Raw genomic sequence first — 23,487 nt, forward strand, 5'->3', positions numbered from 1 at the left:
ATCTGGGTCTTGCCAGCCCCTTGTTTTCAAACAAAATTTCCAACAGTCTTTCACATAAAGGTATTGGCAGCCATTGAAGATCATTGCCTCAGTTTACTATTCCATTAGGGGTTATAAACCGGTGATAATCTTAATTTTATTAGTCCTTCTGTATTTATTTTCTGAAATTCTTCTCTAGAGAATAATATTTCTCAGTAACAATTAGGTTGTTATAATTTGTAGATCCAGTAAGAAAGCTAAATAAATACTGATGCTTTTGCTTTGTTTAGCAGTTGTCAGAATAATCAATTGGTTTGCTAGCAAATCCAAACGTATAGAGTTTCACACAATTTTTTCATTTGTTATTTTCAAGAACACGTAAGACTTTAATATATTTTTTGCCTTTCATTCTATAGTAGTTTATTCTTTTTAATGTTTAAATTAGCCCATATTTTGCTAGTGATAGAGTCTTCGATACGGCTCATGTGTCCTTCTAATACAACCCCATAGGCTTTGCTTTTCGCCTTTATTCAACAAAATATTCCAAGCTCATCTTGCATGGTTTCTATCCCAGATGTAAAATGATATATTTCTGCTGTCAGCTTCCCTTTAGTGGAAAATGGCATTTACAGTATACAATCTGAGTACTGAGGGGTGTTCATTGTTATTGGATAGTTACTTTTTCTAGGCCTATTTAGAGAAAATACTTGTAAGCTTATAAGTATTAACAACTCAAATTCAAAATTACAGTGCTTTTACTAAGTTCTTTCATTACGTTTCTCTTACATCTACATTTGTGGGTCCCAATAACTTTAACAGAAATACTCTCTCATTTTATCCACATAAAATTTATATTTATATTTCAAACATACTGTATCACATTATTCTTAAAAACTGCATTTTTATATATTTGTATATAATTATACATAATATGTAAAATTTCAAAACAGTGATTCTAATATCGCTACTATTATTTAGAACAGCTTAATGTACATATGCATTTTTCACATTAAGGTATATTCTACTGCGCATATTGAATATACTGCTGTATTTTAAATGCATTTGAAATAATTCACTTCTATAAAATTAAACATAATATATAGTTCCAACAGTCGGGTCAATTCTGACTCTGGTTCTGTTGGTTGTTTTTTCTTTTGACAATGGGTAATTTTTTCATGTGGTTTGGTGAGTGTCATAATTTTTTTCCTCCACAAGCTGTAGCAAATCTCGGCTTTCTATCAGTGCAGACTTTTTTGGTAAAAGAAGGCTTTCTGCCCTTCCCACACCTCCTGTTGGCCTTTCCACCCCCCCCCACCCCCATAGCTTATGCTCTAAACATGTGGTTAGATGTCAGTCATATGGCTACTTTCAGCTGCAATTGTGTCTGAGAAGTGTAGTATTTACTCTAAAGAGCTAAAAAAAATAGGATTTTATTATTAAGAAAGAAGGGGGAAATGAATATTGGAGTAGTCAGGTACCTCTCCCTAAAAAAAACGAAAACAAACAAAAAAACAAAGCTTCATTGGGCACATATGAACATAATACAAAATAACTGTACTTCATTTTAGTTTTTATAAAATCTTTCAAGTAATTGTTACTTAATTATTCAACAACCCTGTGGAGCAAAAAGACAGTCCTCTACGGCTAGTTTTGTTTGGGACACACTTTACAAACCTCCGGCTGAAACATTCTATGAGCTGCCTAAGATAATACTATTTTTAAAGGTAGAATTATGTAATCTTTCGCTAGAGATACATGTAAGGAAAACTAAATTGGGTTTCATAAAAGCTGAGATTTTTCTGATTTTTCCCTTGTAATAGTTATATGACCTTATGCCTCCCCGAGCCTCAATACTTGCAGCTAGTAATAAGCATTATCGTTCTTGAAACTTTGAATTGCAAATGAGAAAACACAAGAAAAATGCTGTGACAAGTAGGGAATGGTGAAGAATAATATGCAATAGGATGGTAAGGTACATCATCTGTGATAAGTTATTAAAATAAGTAATATATGTGAAATACGGTACACCCATTGCCTAGAGTGTTGTTGACAATTGATAAATATTTGTTTAAAAAAATCAAAAGTGTGAATATTTGTAATAGGTATGGTACTTTGCTTTCATTAATGCACTTTTCTGTTTGTATTTTCATGTACATGAACTAGTTAGCCTCGGGTATCCACTTGCCCCAGGGTTTTGGGTAGATACTATTAAATTAAACAGGAGGCCATTAGACTGAGGTGGCTCTAATGCCTTGTTAACCTATATAAATGGAAACCTCAGCTAGAGTCAATTCCTATAAATGCCTCAAGATTTAGCAATCAAGACTTGAGAACAACCAATCACAAAGAGCCAGTTAGGCTACCCCAATAAGGCTTAAGCTGTCGCCAAACAATTTCCTTGCTTTGTTTCCATCTGCTTTACAAAAGCCTTTCCCTTATCTCCTGCTGGTGGAGCGCTCCTAACCGTTTTTAGTTTGATACTGCCCAATTTAAATCAGTGTTTGTCCAAATAACCTATTCAAAATTTCAATATACCTTAAGTTTCTCTTTAACAGTGTGGACATTTAGTTTGCTAAGATAAACTGGAAAGAAAATAAAAAGAAACTTAAAATTTAGCTTCTAATTTAAAAATAGTAAGTTGAAAAACAAATGACAGGATTTCTCAGGAAGAATTCTATATATTTCTTTATTTCCTATTTTCCATATTGATAGCAAGCCTAGCCCACTAATCCAGAGTTTCTCCCATAGAAGGGTTAGGATTTTACTTCCTCTGAGGACTGTCAGCCAGTAAAGCTTATTATGCTAAGACGGAAAGGCTCTTGTTTAAAGAATGTAAAAAACTTGAAACTCTCACCTTCCAGCTGAGAGGGAGTGTGGGGAAATGTGTCCAGATATATGTCCAGATCTTCTCAGACCAAGGTCCCACATGACAAACTATGCCAGTTAAAACTAGAGCAGTGGTTCTTAAAGTATGGCCGCTCTGCCAATATTTTATTATTCACAGCTTAGAAGAAAATAGGCAGAATATTCTACGTTTCTCATGAACTGGGACACAAATAACTGAAATCTCTTGGAGAAGTATGTCAAAAGTGGTTACTTCTATAGGGAAAAGTGGCCTACAGCTGAGGGCTGCAAGATGGGACGCCTGTACCGGGACTGGGTACTACAATCGGGTTTTAGGGATTAAGCAGAGCAGGCAGAAATCACACAGGCCTCGTAATGCATTGAATTGTGTCCTCCAAAAATCCATGTCCATTCAGAACCTCAAATGTGGCCTTATTTGGACATTGGGTGGATGTAGATATAAATAGTTAAGATTGAGTCATAGCAAGTTAGGATGGGCCCTAACTTCAATGACTGATATCTTTATAAGACAGCCAAGTGAAGAGACATTAAGAGAATTAGGTTACATATAGGTAAAAAGGACTCTCAAAAGACTGACAGACCTAGATTTTAAAGATAGAGAGGAATGACATCTCATCAGAAGCAGTCATGTTCTACTAAATTAAAACCAGAAACTAAATATCAAATATTATGTATAAACAGTGTTAACATATAAGAACATAGAATCATTGAATGAGAAGTGAGAGTAAAAGGAACAACATCCTACGTGTTTTGAAGCCATTTCACCATTCCTAGGACAAAATAAAATCCAGTCATTTTTGAAGTATTATATAAAATATGGCTGAATAATTTTACTTGCAATGGCTTCCCTTTCTAAAGACCAGCACATTAAATTATGAAACCTGAAACAAACGGACTTGTACCGTATGGACTTAATTTCTTTTCAAGCTTTACAGCCTTCTTCATACTTTAAATGAATATTTTTTCTGAAAAACATTTTATGGCTTTACTTAATAAAAATCCTTATACTGGTTTCCCTTTCCTCATTCCATCCTCTGTTCCCAAGCAATAATTCTACAAGACCCAAATCAAATAAAACACTCTGTTATTCCTGACGACGTTCACTACATGTGATTTCTGTCTTCTGAATTCTTACATCTTTTGGTTATGTGTCTTTATCACCAGTATATGAAAGCTTATGTAATAGTGATAGTTTTCATTATATATATATTTGTTTATAAAAACAAACTGTCTAGGCAGGAACATGGTTTATATGTCTTTGTTCCCCTTCTCTTCACCTCATAATACCTAGAACAATGCATTTACTTGTGTGAATGGGCTCCTGATTGTTTAAAACGGCCAGAACTTACTCAGGGAGGTTTACTCAATTTCACATACCATAGCCATTAAGAACCTGAATAGATAAACCTGTCAAACCAAAACTAAACATAAACACAGAGTAGACATTGATTATTGAGGCTGACAAATAGACGATAGGAAAGAGGAAACATTTTAGGGGAGTCCAAACATGTTGGAATTGTTTTCTATTAATTTTTACCTATTTCCAAACAGAATTATCCTCAGATTTGTAGCAAGAGTCAGTATAAGAATAATTAAGAATTAGTGTAACTAGATACTGAAATTTAAGAAACTTTGCCAAAGATAATAGTGTCTTAATAGCTTTTCTACCAAATTAAATACTACCTGTACTTCTGGCCTTCATTTCTGATTAAATACTGTAAGCTGTAGGTTTGCCGTGCCGTCCCTGAATGTACTAACTTTCAGTTGCTATTCTTAGGTTTTCAACTGATCAGTAACTGCCCTACAAAGACCCTTTACTAACCCTTCAGACACCTGTGAGAGAGGCCTCTGAATTTTCTTTTTCATCCTTACTCCTAAGTAAGGCTGTTTCAGTGTAGCCATTTGCAAATATCGGTAAGAATTTTTCATAGTACTTTCAAAAACAATCACCAGCCAAGGAATGAATTACCTGTGATACCCCGCCCTTATAGAGTGTGTTTTCATGAGAAATGATGCATATATATATTGTCATGCAGGGTCTCTGCTCCCGCTCCCCACATAAGAACGCAGGATATGGTGAGGCCAAAAAGGAACACCCACGGAGCCACAGATAGGGGAGTCATACCACTATAGTCTCGCTGGGGGCTGGGTTGGAGACACAGGAAGCAGGAGCCGCATGATCCACAACCCACCATCAGCTTTTCTGCCAACCAATCTCTACTGCTAACTGCAATTAGCGTCTGTCTGCAATCCATGCTTGCTAGCTTAGCCACAGCAGTTATATTAGTGGCTAATGGCTAACAGGTAGCAGCTGATGGCCAACTAATCACAGCTGATGGCCATCTAATACCCGAGCCAGCACTTTTCCACGAGAGGCTGAGAGTCTGAAAACTGCTCTCTGGGACTCTGTCCCCATACAATGTTTATCATAAATAAAACATGATTCAGGGTGAATTGTTTTAAAACTTGAACTGTGTTTTCCCAAGATGAATTAGACTTTGTGTACTTTATTATCTTTCTAGCTTTACGTCCCTTTCATATGGCTGATATAAGTTACTGGTGGCTTCATTTCATAACCTCAATATAAGATATTATAACGCCAAGAAAAATCAGTTTAAAAGACCACCTTATTTTTATCAGTTTTTGAGCACATTTTGTAATATTTCATTCTACTGGCTCCAAAAACTGTGGAAGAAACTTATTGTGTTTCTCAAGAAAAAAAAAAAAAGAAAATCTATCTAAACAATACATTTTGTTTTTTTAATGAGAAAAGCCAGAAGGATGTATCTCAAACCCAGAAAAAAAAAAATTGTTTTTTTAAAGGGCAATGTTAATCTGAAAAACATTTTCCAGGTTCTACAGCCCTTAATGAAGTAACCGACTAGGAAGTCTCTTCATACATACAATCAAATAAACCTGTGGTCACAGGAGAATTCCCTGTGATAGAAATGGCTTTGGAAAAATTGCAAGGCCTTTTTCTCTACCTTTCCTCTTCCCCATTCTATCCAAATCTGTATGGCATTACGCCATATCTGCATCAAAAGATAAAAGGAAATATTGTTATATATAAACATTATATATGTTTCTAAAGTACGCTCTGTGAGCTATGTAAGGGAATGATAAGGGATAGTATTAGCTAAATATTGTGTACAACTTAGAAGCCAAGACAGTGACCAGACAATACTTCATCTGTCTAATCAGGAACCCAGAGCACATAAAAGATAAAAGGGAATAACCCCAGAACACTGAGGAAAGTGAGACTCCTACATCGGGGGAGGACCCAACAACTAGAATGAATAAACTAGGTGTCATGCGGGGCGGCCTGCGGGGTCTCTGCTCCCGCTCCCCATACAAGAACACAGGATCTGGTGAGGCCAAAAAGGAACACCCAGGGAGCCATAGGTAGGGGAGTCATACCACTATATTCTCTCTGGCGGCACTATACTCTCACTGGAGGCTGGATCCACACTGTCCTCAAACCGCCATCCACGCTTGCCAGCCCAGCCGCAATCTTCTTGCTAGCCCCATTCTTTCTCTCTCCTCTCCTCCACTCTCCTCGGCTCTCCTTCGTAGCCGCAGCAGTTATATTAGTGGCTAATGGCTCAATGGCTACAGCTGACGGCCAACCAGCCCCAGCTGATGGCCATCTACTACCCGAGCCAGCACCCCTCCACGTGAGTCCGAGAGCCTGTAAACTACTTTCTGGGGCTCTGCCCCCACACTCCACCCCTACAGGTTCTCGCCTCACAATCTACGTGACAAGCCTCTTCCGCGAGGGGACCTGTGCGAGGAGCCTGGGGGTGAATGCAATATCCTGGACACAGCCAGGCTCTCTGGGCACAGCCAGGGTTTCTCAGGGCACCACCAGTGCTTCTGGGCACGGTCAGACTTCCTGGACTTCTTAGGGTACCACTAGTTTCCCCGGGCACAGCTAGGGTTTCTCAGGGCACTGCCACTCTCTGTGGGCACTGCCACTCTCTGTGGGCACAGCCACACTTCCTGGACTCAGCCAGGGCTTTCAGGGCACTGCCACTCTCTGTGGGAACAGCCACACTTCCTGGACTCAGCCAGGGCTCTCAGGGCACTTCCACTCTCTGTGGGCACAGCCACACTTCCTGGACTCAGCCAAGGCTTTCAGGGCACTGCCACTCTCTGTGGGAACAGCCACACTTCCTGGACACAGCCAGGGCTCTCAGGGCACTACCACTCTCTCTGGGAACAGCCCGACTTCCTGGGCACAGCCAGAGCATCTTCAGGGCACAGCCAGACTTCCTGGACTCAGCCAGGGCTCTCAGGGCACTGCCACTCTCTCTGGGAACAGCCCGACTTCCTCTCTCTGTGCCTCTCAGGGTACTCTGCTGGAACAACAGCGACTCACAATCAAGGTGCTTACATATTCTCAATGGCGGCCAGTCAAGAGACAAAAGCAAATATCCCCCAGTTCCACTAACAACAGTTCCCAAACAAACAGTCAAGCGGTCCATTAAATTAGGGATGGAAGGCAATTCCCCATAGTCCATAGTCATTTGCCAGGGCTGTCCTGGGGGTGAGGGACAACCTTGACCTCACCCTCATCTCCCACGGAGGACTCAGCAAGCCTTTCCTCCTGGGACAAGTCCCGCATCCGGGTTGCCTGAGCAGGAACTTCCCGGCCCACAGGACTGCAACGACCTTCGCTTTCTCTGGCCTGTGCTGGTTGGGGAACCGTTCACATCTTTCCACCTCTCCACGGGGCTCCATCTCTCCAGCAGCTGCATGGCTTTTCCTGTGCTGGTGGGAGAACCGTCCACATCCTCCCACCCCTCCACGGGGGTCCAGCTCTCCGGCAGCTGCTCCTCCTGGTCTTCCTGAGACTCAGTGTTCACGTCCACAAACTGCTCCACCACTCTTTGGAGAGCTTTGGCTGGCACCATACCCTGCTCGCTGCGCCATTTGTCATGCGGGGGACCCTGCTCGCTGCGCCATTTGTCATGCAGGGCGGACTGCGGGGTCTCTGGTCCCGCTCCCCACATAAGAACGCAGGATATGGTGAGGCCAAAAAGGAACACCCACGGAGCCATAGGTAGGGGAGTCATACCACTACGGTCTCACTGGAGGCTGGGTTCACTGGACGTACGACCTGCTGTCTGCTTTGTCTGCAACCCACCGACGACTCTCTTTCACTCTCCTCCACTCTCCTCCGTAGCCGCAGCAGTTATATTAGCGGCTAATTGGCTAACTGGCTACAGCTGACGGCCTCTACTACCCGAGCCAGCACTCCTCCACGTGAGGCCGAGAGCCTGTAAACTACTTTCTGGGGCTCTGTCCCCACACATTCCTTTAAGAACACTGCCTTCCTTTCCTATTTTCTATACAGAGTTGTCAAGCAGGGTGGCATGTGGGGTCTCTGGTCCTGCTCCCCACCTAAGAACACAGGACATGGTGAGGCCAAAAAGGAACACCCACGGAGCCACAGATAGCGGAGTCATACCTCTATATTCTTGCTGGCGGCTGGGTTGGAGACACAGGAAGTAGGAGTCACATGATCTGCAACCTGCTGTCCACTTCTCTCTGCCAACCAACCACACTTGTTAGCTACAATCTGCTGTGCTAACTGCAATCTGCTCTTGCTAGCTCAGCCACCATCTTCTTGCTGGCCCCCATTTGCTGCTAGCGTAACCACGACAGTTATATTAGTGGCCAATAGCTCACTGGTTACAGCTGATGGCCATCCAATCACAGTTGGTGGCCATTTACTACCTGAGCCAGCACCTTTCCATGTGAGGCCGAGAGCCTGGAAAGTGCACTCCTGGCTCTGTCCCCAAAAGAGTAATCTTTGGGATAAAACTATTAGTCACAAAGGAAATCAGAAATACATTAATTGAGGTTGTTAAATGGAAGCCAAGCACGAAAATCATGAATAAAATGAAAACTATTCTCTGTTTTCACACTCGGGCTCACAGAGAATGTACATTGCTTCACAGAGCATACTTACTCCATAATTTCCTTAAAGAGCTCTAGCAAATCTTTGCATATTTAAAGTCCCATTTCCTGGCCTTTCACAGCACACCAAGTAACTGTTGAATTAATCACCATAGACTTTTTTGTTAAAGAAACATCCCTGCAGCCAATAGCTAGTTTTTCAAAAGCCATATCCTCTATTTCAATTAAACATGAAACGTTTAAACATGATACGTGGTCATAAAGCAAGTTTATCCCAGCCTACTTCAAAGGACAAACAATGTTAAGAAAAAAAGAAAAGGAAACATTCCACTCACCTTTGCTAGTAGATGTAGGTGAAGGTTCTCCAAACATCTTGGGACTTAATGATGACCATTGAGAAAACTCATCATCTCTAATTTTCCTCTGGTTATCAAGTAAAACAACAAAGCCATAAATGGCCCGATGTGGTGAGAATGAACTGTTCCTAGCTCCTCTCGTTTGCCAGCTGGTGTCTTTCATGGTAGAAAACCATCTCACTGGCATATGTTTTATTCAGTCTTATTTCTAAATAAAAGAACTTTAACACATTGAAAGTGTTAAATTGATTTATCAGGAGGCCATTAGGAAGAGGAGGCTTGAATGCCTAGGCAGCTTATGGAAGCAACCAGAGCAACGCAAGCTTATATAAAATCGAAACCTAAGGACAACCAATCACAACAGGCAGCTAGGCTTTCAGGCTGTAGCCAATCAATAATTTCCTTGCTTTGCATCCACCTGTCTCCAGAAAAGTCTCTCCCAGAGATCCTATTGGTGAAGCATTCTTAGCCACTTCCCTGGTTGGTGTTGCCCAGTTGGAATTGAGTATTGAGTTTTGCTCAAATAAACTCTAAAAATTAATATGCCTCAATTTATCTTTTAACAAAAGTAAACAAGGGTTGTAAAGAAAAATATACCGATTTCTGGTTTTAGTCATGTGTGTGTGTTTTAAGAATTTTACCATGAACATCGATTACTGAATAATATTGGAATACATCAGCGCTTCCATGGGACTGTGACAGCGGCAAAGCTTGCTTGCCTTGGCCCTTTCCTAACTCATACAACTGACCCTAAAGGTCCGCTGGGCCTGCTGCTTCTCCCGAGTGCCTCTTGTGATGCGCTAGTTGATGCTTCTGCTCTTTCTTTGTAGCTGGGTTCTTGAGGGCCAAATATCTTGTCTCTGGGTAGGTTTGTTTCCAGGTATTGCTTCTGAAACCTTAATTCTAATTTAGATCTTCGGTTTGTAAAATCACTGCCCAAATTTCTGATTATAATCTAAGGAAGCAGGTAGAAACAAAGTAAACAGATGTTGCATAATTGTTAATTATACAAAATATTTCCATCTGCCATCTATGTTTATGGGGACAGAGTCCCAGAGAGCAGTTTCCAGGCTCTCGGCCTCACGTTGAAGGGTGCTGGCTCGGTTATTAGATGGCCATCAGCTGTAATCAGATGGCCATCAGCTATGGCTGGGTGTCCATCAGCTCTTACCGGTTAGCCATTAGCCACTACTATAACCGCCGTGGCTATGCTAGGGGGTTGGTTGGTTGGCAGATTGTGGATCGTGTGGCTCCTGCTTCCTGTGTCTCCAACCGAGCCGCCAGCAAGAATATAGTGGTATGACTCCCCTATCTATGGCTCCTCTGGTGTTCCTTTTGGCCTCACTGTGGGGACAGAGCCCCAGAGAGCAGTTTCCAGGCTCTCGGCCTCACATAGAAAGGTGCTGGCTCAGGTAGTAGATGGTCATCGGCTGTGGCTAGTTGGCCATCAGCTGTACTGGTTAGCCATTAACCACTGATATAACTGCTGTGGCTAAGCTAGCAAAGTGTGTGGCGTGGTGGTGTGGCGTCCTGGTGTGGCATGACGTGGCAGAGTGTGGATTACAGATTGCAGAGAGGCGGATTGCAGCTAGCAAGTGAGGTTGGTTAGCAGAGAGAAGTGGATGGCAGGTTACGGATAGTATGGCTCCTGCCTCCTGTGTCTCCAACCCAGCCCCCAGTGAGACTATAGTGGTATGACTCCCCTATCTATGGCTCCATGGGTGTTCCTTTTTGGCCTCACCATGTCCTGCATTCTTATGCGGGAGCGGGACTAGAGACCCCACATGACACCCCGCATGACATATGGCGCAGTGAGCAGGGTATGGCGCTGGCCAGAATGCCCAGGGAGTAATGGAGCAGTTTATACGTGTGAAAGCTCAGCTTGAGAGGCCCATGAGGAGTGGTGCGGGGAATGGGAGGCGCCGTCTCCCTGGGAGACTCAAGCTTCCAGATGGCACACCACACTCTTGGCCATAGAAGGTGTCACCTTTCTTTTGGTGATCTGCTGCTACTGTAGGTTCCGAGGATTGTGGACATCTTGCATCACGGCTGTAGTCACACAACAGCCTAGGCAACTGGCCCCTGTGTCTTTCCTTAAGGAAAGAAGAGTCTGTGAGACTGTGCCTTTCTGGGACTTTGTTCCATCCTTAAGTTTACACCTTATATCTCTCTGTCTGGTCCCCAAAAGATGGTTTGCAGCCAAAGACAGGTAAGATATCTCATGGGAGATACAACCTAAGGCAGGCGGAACCGAGTGGGGACCCCCAATGAGCTGCCTTAGAAAAATATGGGAAGGGGCCTTGCCTCCCCTTTCTCCTGCCTGGGAAAAGCTGTTGCCGGCTCTGGCTTTTCCCTGGCACCTGTTTGTGAGAGAAGTCACGAAAACAATAAGGATCAGTTCTCTCCACTTAGCTCAATGGAACCGTTACAAAATGAGAGACTTGACCCTGAGAAGGTACATACCTTAATTAAGACATTGTGGGACCTTGTGCTTCAGCTGTTGACTGACAAAGGGTGATTGAGATAAATATTGTTCTGTTATGGTGTGTGAGTTTCAGAGACTGTGTAAGAAACAATGTTGCTTTCTCTTGTTTTTGTATACCTATTCAATAAAAAGCTCCACTTGGCCTTATTCTGGGCTCCAGTCCTCTGAGACTGAGAGACCCCTGGCCTTCGGAGAGATTTAACTGCATCAAGTCTCTGTTTGTTTCTTTCTTAAAAACTTAACCCAAACCGCCCCTTCTCGCACCCTCACTGCCCGTATTGCGCTGGACGTGACACACGGCCACCACCCACTCAGATACCTGGAGAGGCGAGCAAGATTCCGTCCAGGTAGAAATGGCATCTGACTCTGGGCAGGAGGACGTGTAGCCCCCACACAGTGTGTGGTGTCCGGTGGCCACTGTTCTCAGGAGTTGGACCCCGAGGAGGGGTGGGAGGACATGGATGGCTCTCCGGCCAGCGTGGAGAGGGCCCTGCAGGTTCTAGCTGAGCAGTTGCCGGAGGAGGCGAAGGCTACAGCCGGCCGCGTGGGCTGGATGTTCCTCACTGCCCTGAGTCCTAACACAGAAGATGTGCTTAATGAAATAGCTCAGGTGCCAGACCAGGTGTCCCTGTGGGAGGCGCTGGAAGCTCAGTCCGCCTGTCAGAAGAGGGGCCCCACAGTGGAGACTCTGAGGCAGAGGCAGAGGAAGCCAGTGGAGACAATGTAGCTCCCAACCCCCAAGCCCCGCCAGTCTTGAAGCAAAGGGTAAAACCTGAGCAACCTTTGGTCCCCAGGAGCATTGCTGCCGGCAACCCAGCTGTCACTGAGTTCACAACCTACACCCCTCACACTCCCACTGAGTTGCGGGAGCTGGGGAGGCGGTACAGACAGAGCCCTGGAGAGCCAGTCTCGGCTTGGCTATGACATTTATGGGATGAGGGGGCAGACAGTATTCTCTGCTCGTCAGGTGAAATGGAAAAGCTAGTCTTTGTGACAGTGCATCCGTCCCTGCGACAAAGGTTACAGAATTGCCATACGTTGTCCCACAACCAGGGCAACCATTCTCTAATGGAGTGGCTCACTGCTGTGGTACGCACAGTATGGGGACAGGCTGGCGAGCTGCCAGACACTGTGAGTCAATGGCAGTCATATACGGAACTTACTCAAATAATCCGTGAAATGGGTATGAGACATGCTATTTTCAACCCTAATATGCGGGGGCTGGATGACGAGCTTTTTACAGCCAGCATGAGAGATCTGGTTTTGGATACTGCACCTGCGAGTGCTTTTGGATCCTTGGTCGCCATTCTTACGCCCTATGTGGGGCGACAGATCCATGAAGCTACCATTGCCATGGCCACCCTAGGGGATGTTGAAAGCCGAAGGCGAGGGAAGTTAAGACAGGAGGTCGGAGCAGTCGAGACCTGGAAGCCCAAATCAAAAGTAAAGGGGCGAGGTCGCGGGCCTCAGAGAGCAACACGCAGGCAGATGTGGCATGATCTTGTGGCAGCGGGGGTCGATCGAGGGAAAAAATAGACCGACAACCCAATGCACTCTTTTTCTTTTTTTCTCATTAAACTTTGTTTTGATGGGTCTCAAAATTCTGTGACAGATTTTTGGTCCACTTGTTTCCATTAAAAAGCACTGATTTTATAAACTAATAACTTAAAAACTGCCACACAAAAAACAAATGTTCCACAAAACATTCTCCTTTCCTTCTGATGGTTTGTTGGAACTTCGGAAACAGCTGCGTCCGGAACAGCAATTCCGGAGAAGCCTGAAGGAGAAGTCCGGGAAAGCGCAACCCAGTGTCCCTCCAGGACTTCATGGGGCCGCTTGAGGCTGACTCCTTTCAGCTTGAATAGGTGGGGGGCCAAGGTACCTGGTCAGAGGGGACGAACGGGGACTGGAGGCTCCACGTGGAACTGTCCATACATTGGTCCCCTTCTAATGTGCAGAGGGTTTTGGCTCTAGTTGACACTGGTGCAGACTGCAGTCTTGTTTTCGGGAACCCAGAACTGTTCCCCGGACCAGCAATCTGCATTGATGGCTACAGGGAAAAACTGTGACTGTGAAAGCCGTTTCCTTACCACTGGGTATAGGAAGGCTCCCTCCTCGTACCTACAAGGCGTATGTCTCCCCTGTTCCGGAGTATATTCTAGGGGTGGACGTGCTACATGGCCTCAGCTTACAGACATCGGTAGGAGAGTTCTGTCTCCGGATCCGGGTGGTGAAAGCGGTGACACGCGGGCATGCTCACCACCCTCCTCAAGTGTTGCCACAGCCCTGGCGCGTGGTTACAGTGCGACAGTACCGCCTGCCAGGAGGACAGGAGGAGATTGGTCGTACAATATTGGAATTGGAGAAAGCACATATTGTGAGGCCAACGCACAGTCCCTTTAACTCCCCAGTATGGCCTGTGAAGAAGCCAGATGGGACCTGGCGAATGACTGTGGACTATAGGGAGTTAAATAAGGTGACGCCACCCTGGCACGCTGCAGTGCCTTCAATTCATGATTTGATGGGTCGTCTGACTGTCCGCCTGAGAACATATCACTATATAGTGGACTTGGCCAATGCTTTTTTCTCCATTGACATTGCACTCGAATGTCAAGAGCAGTTTGCTTTTACTTGGGACGGGCGGCAGTGGACTTTTCAAGTCCTTCCGCAAGGATACTTGCACAGCCCCATTATCTGCCACAGGCTCGTGGCCCAGGATTTGGCACAGTGGGATCACCCATCCTCTGTGATCTTGTTTCATTATGTCTATGATATTTTATTAACATCAGATTCTCCTTCAGATTTAGAGCAAGCAGTTCACTCTCTTCTCTACCGCCTGAAGTCACACGGCTGGGCGGTGAATGAGGAAAAGGTCCAAGGCCCTGGCTTGTCTGTCAAGTTTTTGGGTGTTATGTGGTCGGGTAAGACAAAGGTCATACCTGAGGCGATTATTGACAAAATACAAGCCTTTCCCCGGCCGACCAACCAAGGTCTCCCTACTGCAGATGTATTTGGGTCTGCTGGGGTTTTGGTGGGCGTTTGTACCCAATTAACACAAATGGCAAGGCCCTTGTATAACATGATAAAGAAAAGAGGGCCTCATGGGATTGGACAGAGGCTACAGAGCAAAGTCACAGGTCACTCCCCCTGACTGTCCCCAGGTAATGATCAAGCAGATGCCCAAGCACAGGTCTGATGGTTAGAACAGGCCTCTACCACTTATGTGGCCCATTGGCGGCATAGGAAGTTACATCATGCTGGAAGCCGAACCATATGGCAGTTGAACAGACGCTAGGATCTGCCTTTGAAATGGCAGGAGATAGCAGATGCCTGCTATGACTGTGTCATCTGTACCCAGGACAGCCCCCAATGGCAGAGGCTCCCCTGGGAGACACAGCAGATTACACAAGGGAGGGTGCCCCTCACTTGCTGGCAAGTGGATTACATTGGACCCCTGTCTAAGGCCCACAATGTGATATATGCATTCACAGCAGTGTACACTGCTACAGGGTTGATGTTTGCTTTGCCGTGTCCGGCTGCGGATCAGCGGCATACAGTGGTTGCTCTAACATGACTGTGCACCCTCTATGGTCGCCCCGAAGTCATTGAAAGTGACAGGGATACCCATTTCATGGGGCAAGAAGTGCAGCGCTGAGCTGCCAGGATGGACGTACAATGGTTGTTTCATACCCGGTACAATCCATAGGCAGCTTGCATAATGAAGCTCTACAGTAGCCTTTTGAAACAAGGCCTCCAGGGGTAAAAACACCCTCCCACATTGCACGACTGGGCCTCGCATCTAAGGGACGTCTTGAGAATCCTGAATGAGAGACCACAGGAGGGAGGGCCTGTACCAGTAGAAGCTCTGCTACATTGAATGGCTGCTCTCATTCAGTTACAAGTGAGATTCGGTTAAAGCCAGGCTGCGGCAGAAATGGAAACATTTTGCTGCCAGCATCCACGTGCTTGAAAGCAGGGGAACGGCAGTAATGGACTTGGCCCTGGCGGGTCAAAAGCCCCCCACTGCCGATGGTTGGACCTGATAGCCCCATGGGGGGCTGGTATGACTCATGATTTACAAGTGACACCAGGGGTGGTGGCCGAGTGGCCACCACAAGTGACTGTGGTATATGGAGGTCCCGATGCCAGGAGAATTTTGCGGGGATCCTATGAGCTCTCGCTATGGTCTATTATGAGGTCCCCTGTTCTGTTACATGTTGAAACTACGCAAGGCACCCAAGGACTGCCATAAAGGTCTGGTACCGTACACTGGGAAAGGTGCCGGTGGCAGCAACCCTCCTTTCCCAGGACAAAAAGCTAGTATGTATCCTCCCAGATAGAAAGGATTTGCCATTGTGGGTTCCTAAGACTATTTCTTTCCACCGATAGGTGCCTATAGGCTAATATGGCACAGGGCACCTCGCAGAAGACGCTTGTTGCGTAGATTGTGAGGCGAGATCCTGGAGGGGTGGAGTCGGGGACAGAGTCCCATAGAGTAGTTTCCATGCTCTCAGGCTCACGTTGAGGGGTGCTGGCTCAGTTAGTGAATGACCATCGACTGTGATTGGATGGCCATCAGCTGTGGTAGTTGGCCATTGGCTGTAGCCGGTTGGCCAACTGGCTGCTGATCTAACTGCCATGACTGCGTTGGTTGGTTGGCTGGTTGGCAGGCAGAAAAGTGAATGGTGGACTGTGGATCGTGTGGATCCTACTTTGTGTGTCTCACTCGGCCACCAGCAAGAATATTGTGGTATGACTCCCCTATCTATGACTCCTTGGATGTTTCTTTTTGGCCTCAGCATATCCTGCATTCTTATGTGGGGAGCGGGAGCTGAGACCCCACATGAAACCCCACATGACAGCACCCCATTGGGGTCCTACCGCTTGGGAGCTCTGACCCTTTGCTTTTTAATAAACTGTCCTCTTTTACAACTCCTTGCTGCTCCTTGGTCTGTACTTCCATTCTTCAGTTTCATGAGACATGATCCCGGCACTAACTCAAAAAATCTCCTACATCACTGGTTTTTAATCTGTTTTCCAGGTATAAGAAAATTTTTTCCTAAGCTACCTATGTCCTACAGAAATTGGGTAAATTATACTTTTATAAACAAAATTAAAGCATTTATCTTTTCCTTCCTACCTGATGCCTCCAGATTTCAGGTCCTCTTAACTAATCCATGTTTGACCCAATTTAAAGGTATTGACTCTTGGACTCATGTTTCCTAATTTAAAGAAAGCTCTTGCACCAAACTGGGCAGCTCAACCAACAGAACATTTGAAATTTAAAATGACTGGGAAATGAAGCAGATCACATCTGTTGTGGAAGCCAACCCAAGAATCCGGACCAAGCCTGTATAATTCCCCTGCCTTTCTTCTCACTTTAATTCCTTCCTATCTCACAAAAATATGAGAGGTCAGCCACTCACTGTAATAGTTGTTGTTTGCTTTTCCCCCTCAGTTTCTATCTGGGCAGGTAACATTGGGCATCATCTTTAAACCTACTTCACACGTCCAAATGCACCCTAATTACACACCTAGACAAGGATATTTCATGCCTGGCGATGTCAGCCCCCGTGAAGGCACCAGATTATGAAGGATGGTTTTTCCTTGTGCAGGTATTAAAATGGAAAAATACATGATTATCAACGTATCAAAAACCTTGGAGGAAATCGCCATATCTACCATTAAAACAAAGCCGACCAGGAAAAATCTTTAAATTCCCGTATGTGAGTTATATTAGGCAGTAGAATTGCTCTTGACCATCTCCTAGCTGAGCATGTGGGCTTTGCTCTGTTGTTAATACCTTTGTACTTGGATGAAACACCTCTGGAAAATAGATAGAACTAAATAAAATCCAGACACAAACCAAATGACTAATTACAGTGCCCACTGACACCTCAGGTTTTTTAATCCTCAACTAATTGCCCTCAGGCATTGCAGTTAGTTGGTTCAAAATCAACTTGGTTCAAATCTGTTCTTCAAATTGAACTTAACATTTTATTTGTTATTATAAAATATTTGCTGTGCTAAAATCGTTTGTTTCGCATGTTTTGGTGTTATAAAAACACCACTCTGATAATAGTTGCTCAACGTTTTTTAAATGCTCACTAAGGCCTGTGAGACTTTATATAAAAAACCTCAAGAGAACTGACTCTGGGTGATGAATACACAATGGGATTTATAGATGATATAATACAGAATTGTACACCTGAAATCTATGTAATTTTATTAACAATTGTCACCCCAATAAATTTAATTTAAAAAAATAAAAAATAAAAAAAAAATCACCTCAAGAAACTACAGACGATGTCTGCCCTTAAAGGAACATGGTGGCAAAGCCTTCCTCTGTGCTGGCGCTGTTGTTGCTCCAATGTAGCTAAAGTTCCTAAGAACAAAGAAAACCACTTTCCCTCCGTCATGATAAATGATGTACCAGGAATGACTTTTCCTGGCACCCAGAGACTGACAGTGGCATGACCCCCCAAAAATGAGCTGTCCTAACAATGGAGGGCCAAGGATGCTTTATTGACTGATAAGTGCTACTTTCCAGTGATTCATCAGCGATACTTTGAAGGAAAGATGTTGATCAACTTGGGGGAAATGTCAAAAAAATATTAAACAGAGCCACTTTAAACTGGAGCGGGAGCTGCCATCCCAGAAGAACTGCTTTGCACATCTATGTCTCAAACCTTTAAAATGTTAAAACCAGGCAAATAACCTTTACAACTGGGCCTAAAGCAGCATTATGTCCCAGAGAACTGTTTGCAAAGATAACAGGAAAGCAGTTATTCTGACTGTTGACCTGAAAATTTTAATTATTTAGAATTAGCATCACTGTGTTGCTATTTGCACCAGTAGAAATGTCTTCCTTCTATTGATGTAATTGTTCCCCTTCCCTTTGTCATAAACACCCATCGCTTTTGCTTCCTAACTGGAATATTACGTGTGTTTCTGTCTGAATCAATGCTTCCCAAATAACTATTCTTTTTTTTTCCTTTTAATCTTAAATGCTTGTTGCTTTTAACTTTGAAAGTCTTTTTATTTTCAGGTTAACACACCCATAGAAAGAGGTGGACGAATCATAAATGTACAGTGGATTTTCCCAAAGTGAACATTGGGATAAGCAACACCCACATCAAGGAACATTTCCAGCTCCAGGAAACCCTCTTGAGACATATTCAGTCATAAACCAACCTCTCCCCAAGTAACTCTTAGCTTGATTTTTAACAGCAGAGAAGTGCCATCAGGTGTTAGTAGAATGGAATATTACAGGGGAAACCCCTTGGTATCTGCCTCTCACTCAACATCATGTCCCCGTGTCTCACCCCTAAGGCTGTGAGTGGTTGTAGATTATTCATTCCCACGGCTACAGGGGGTCCATTATATGAACAGGACCACACTTCTGTCCTCTGACGTTCATGGGCATTTGTGTTATGCCCAGATTTCAGAAATCATGCTGCCACGAATGATTTTTTCATATATTCTGGCACACTCATGCACGCATGTCTATTAGGTATATAAGTAGGAGTAGAAATGTAGGGTCATAGGGCGAGTGAATGTTTGGCTTTAGAATGTATGGCCAAAGAATTTTTCAAAGTACTTTAATCAATTTATTCTCCCACTAGCAATATATGAGATATAATTAAATTTTTGCCAATAATTGATATTGTCTGACTTTTTCATTTTAGCCATTCTGGGAGGTGTGCAATGATATCCTATTATAGTTTATTTGAATTTCCCCTCTGACTAAAACGTTGAGAAATTTTTGTAAATTAATTAGGCATGTAAATATCTTCAATAGGACACTGGACTGGACTAATTGTTTATAACTGAATGGGATGCCGGTAATGTGCCAGCGTTTTTTAACTGTTATGGTCCTTTTGTTATAAATGGATCTGTGGTCAAAGACTTGTGATATAATAAAAAGAAATTTGATCTTTGTCCTCAGTTCCTGACACAGAGCTCCTAAAACCTTTGAAATCTCCTGAGTGAGAAGACTGTTTTTGGGTACCAATGATATGACTCTTGGCTGAGGGTTCCTAGAGAGCTTCGGGATGAGGGATCGTCACCAAAAAGACCAACGATAATTAGAAGGTTGCAACTTTCAGCCTCACTCCCTGACCTGTGGGGAGAGGAGCCAGAGGTTGAGTTCAACCACCAATGGCCAATAACTTAATCATTAAGTTATTGATGAAACATCCATTAAAAAACAAACACCTAAAAAAACAAAAACAAACAAACAAAAAACGCACACACTCACACACACCTAAGTCAACAGAAATCAGAGAGCTACCGAATTGCTCACCACATCCATGTGCTAGGAGGGTGACACACTCCACCTCAGTGACAGAGACTCCTGTGCTGGGGACTCTTCCAGACCTCACCCTACGGACCTCTTCATCTGGCTGCTCACTTGTATCCTTTATAACCAACTGCAACAGTAAGCTTAGCATTTTCCTGAGTTACATGAGTTGTTCTAGCAAATTATTGAACTTGAAATGGGCGACCCCCAACTTAGTACCCACGTCAGACAGAAGTGCAGGTAACATGAAGGGGACATGAAACTTGTGACTTGTGTCTGAAGTGAGGGCAACCTGTGGGACGGAGCCCGTAACCTGTGGGGTCTGATGTAACCCCAGGTTGGTGGTGTCAGAGTTGAGTTGAAGTGTAGGACACACAGGTGGTGTCCGAGAATCAGAGAATTGGTTCAGTGGAGAAAGAAATCCCTCACCATCCCACAAAGAAATTTACAGTAAGAGTGAGCAAGTCAACCTACCTCTTGAATGTCGGTTATTCGTCCCTGTTCTTCCAGCTAAACCTGAGTGCCTATAAAATACCAGAGAAAGTTCTAGTCTCAGATCTTTGCTCCAAGAATTGAAATTAGTCATTCTTCTTATATCCCTCACCTCGAACACATGAACTCTTTTGCTACATTAGGAATATTCGACACGTAGAGTCTTGGTGGGAGGCAGAGGCCACTTCACTCCATAAGAGAGAAACCCACTGTCCCCAACACTCTTGCAGCTGGACACGGCATGAGGCCCCACCATCAGGTGACCACATGCCAGACTCTGACTCAGGACGTGGTGACACAGAGGCTGGAACCGAGCAGAATGCATTTGGCAGTAAAAACACAGCTTCCAGGAGCAGCAGTGACAGCAGTCATGGCCGCAGGGTCTGGACTCCACATGGATGTCAGTGGTGTGAGCAGGGACATGTGTGCCCAGCAGCAGGGACAGTTGTTCCCACGTGGGACCAGACCTGGGGGGACTGTGGGTCAGTTCCTGGTGCGTGGGCTCAAGTGTGTTCTGTGGCCTGCCCAAAATAGTATTTTGCCAGAATGTTTTACACACACACACACACACACACACACACACACACACACACACACGGGCGCATGCGCGGTCACACAATTAAATTCGTGAACTTGTTGCAACGATGTTGCTAATCTTTTTTGATATCAGAGGGATTATTCATTGTGAATTTGTACCAACTGGACAAACAGTTAACCAAGTTTACTATTTGGAAGTGCTGAAAAGGCTGCGTGGAAAAATTAGATGAGAACGACATGAACTTTTCACCAACAATTCATGGCTCTTGCATTACGGCAATGTACCAGCTCACACGCCACTGTCTGTGAGGGAGTTTTTATCCAGTAAACAAATAACTGTATTGTAACACCCTCTATACTCACCTGATATGGCCCCCAATGACTTCTTTCTTTACCTGAGCATAAAGAAAAGATTGAAAGTAAGATATTTGATGACATTCAAGAGTAGACAGCTCTGATCGCCATTCCAGAAAAAGAGTTCCAAAATAGCTTTGAAGGGTGGACTAGGCGCTGGCATTAGTGCATAGCTTCCCAAGGGGAGTACTCGAAAGTGACCATAGTGATATTCAGCAATGAGGTATGTAGCACTTTTCTAGGATGAGTTCCCGAACTTAATTGTCTGAAATCGTGTGTGTATGTGTGTGTGTGTATGTGTGTGTGTGTATGTCTAAATTAGAAAAAAATTCATTCCATTGTTTGCTCCCAGAAATCAATCTGGGGAAGAGTTTCAGGAGCGAGCATTGAGATTTTATTACACTGACATGTGACCCACTCCTAACTTCCACCTGACTCTGCCGCATGGTAGAGAGAACAACATGTAACTCCCAACATCATGTCTCATAATAGACGATATATGTCCTCCCCTTTCTGAGGAAAAACACCTATAAAAGGTAATTTAAGACCATTCCCTACCCTGAGCCCCATCACTGACCTCAGAGGTTCCCAAGCTGGCTGAGCCCCAGGTCAGCTTGTGGGCTTGTTACACACACTCAGGCCTCTCCCAGACCCACCGTCTCAGAGAACCTGACACAAGCCCAGGAGTCACTTATGTAACAAGCCCTGTAGGTGAGGCTGACACACAGCCCTGTGGGAATCCTGGTGACGGTCTTGCTACTAAAAGTGTGACCTGAAGACCAGCAGCAGCACCAACCTCCTTATAAATCCAGAGTCTCTGCTCCAGACTTTCTGAGTCTTAACAAGATGTCCAGGGGATTCCCGCCCAGGGAAGCTTGGGACTTGCTGGTCTACGTGCCTTATCGACGTGGGGCCAGAGCTGTGCCGTCTGCACAGGTGTGTGGTCTGATCAGATCACAGCACTGGGGGTCCAGGGTTCAGTCTTGTTCCTTTCTCTTCTACGGCCATCACTCCCTTGGTGACCTACTCTATGCTTAAGGTTTCAAATATCATTTATATGTGTCACCTCCCAAGTCTATTTCTCCAGCCCAGACATTTCCCCTGATCTCTAGACTCTTCTGTACAACTGCCAGTCTGATGACCTCACTTGTATTTCTAACAGACATCTCAGCTCCAGCATCTTTAAAATGAATGTCTGTGATGCCCCCTACCCCTCAGATATGCTCCTTCCAGAGTCTCCCCCATCTCTGCTGAGAGCAAGTTCATCTTTCTACTTGTATCCTCTGAGATTTTGGGGTTCCCACTCTCACACCCCTGACTCACCCATTAGGAAATGCTATAATGTCCACCTTCAGGACGTACCCAGACCCCCACTCCCACTGTTCCCACCGCTCCCCCCCAGAGGCAGCATGTCCAGCCCAGAACCTTGCAGATTCCTCCAGCTTCCCGATGGTCTCGCTCCCCCAAGTCTGTCCTCAGCACAGCAGCCCCAGCTGTCCTCTAAAAGGAGATCACACCATGTCCTCTTCTGCTCCTAACTGTCCTGTACCTCCCACTCACTCAGAGCACAGGTCACTGCCGTCTACCATCCTCCTGGCCACGTGGTCGGGCCACACCTGTCTCTTCTCCATCACTCTCTGCTGCAGCCACACTGGCCTCCCTGCTCTTCCCAGAAACCAGACACACTCCTGCCCCAGGGCATTCCCACTGCAGGTTCCCTGCCAGGAAAGAACAGCCCAGACGTCCTAGTGGTTAATTCCTTGTGTCCTTCACATCCTCCCTCAAGGTCACCCTGAGCACCCCAATCAATACAGCCATCTTCCCTGGCCCCACACCCCACACTCTGATCCCCTTCCCACTATATTTAACCAGAACACTTATCTCCTTCTAACATACACACCTTCCTCGTTTACTGTGCTTATAGGATATAGTCTGTCTCTTCCCACTGGAACAGACGCTACCCAAGTTCAGCCATTTTTCTGACTTTGCTTCAGTGATGTTTCCCAGATGTAGAAACTGTCACACATCTGGCACACGCCAATGTCAGTGAATGGTCAGTGACAGAGCCTCCCTGTTCTAAGGACAGTATCTTTATTAATGTAGCCTCGGGTCAAATGTTGTTTTGTGGCAGCTACAGCACCAAGTCCCCTCACACTGGCATCATGGCCACCTCCACTTTTCTCACAGGTGCTGCT

Source organism: Rhinolophus sinicus, chromosome 2 (genome assembly GCF_057876585.1).
Source record: "Rhinolophus sinicus isolate RSI-liver-muscle chromosome 2, RSI-T2T, whole genome shotgun sequence".
NCBI lineage: Eukaryota > Metazoa > Chordata > Mammalia > Chiroptera > Rhinolophidae > Rhinolophus > Rhinolophus sinicus.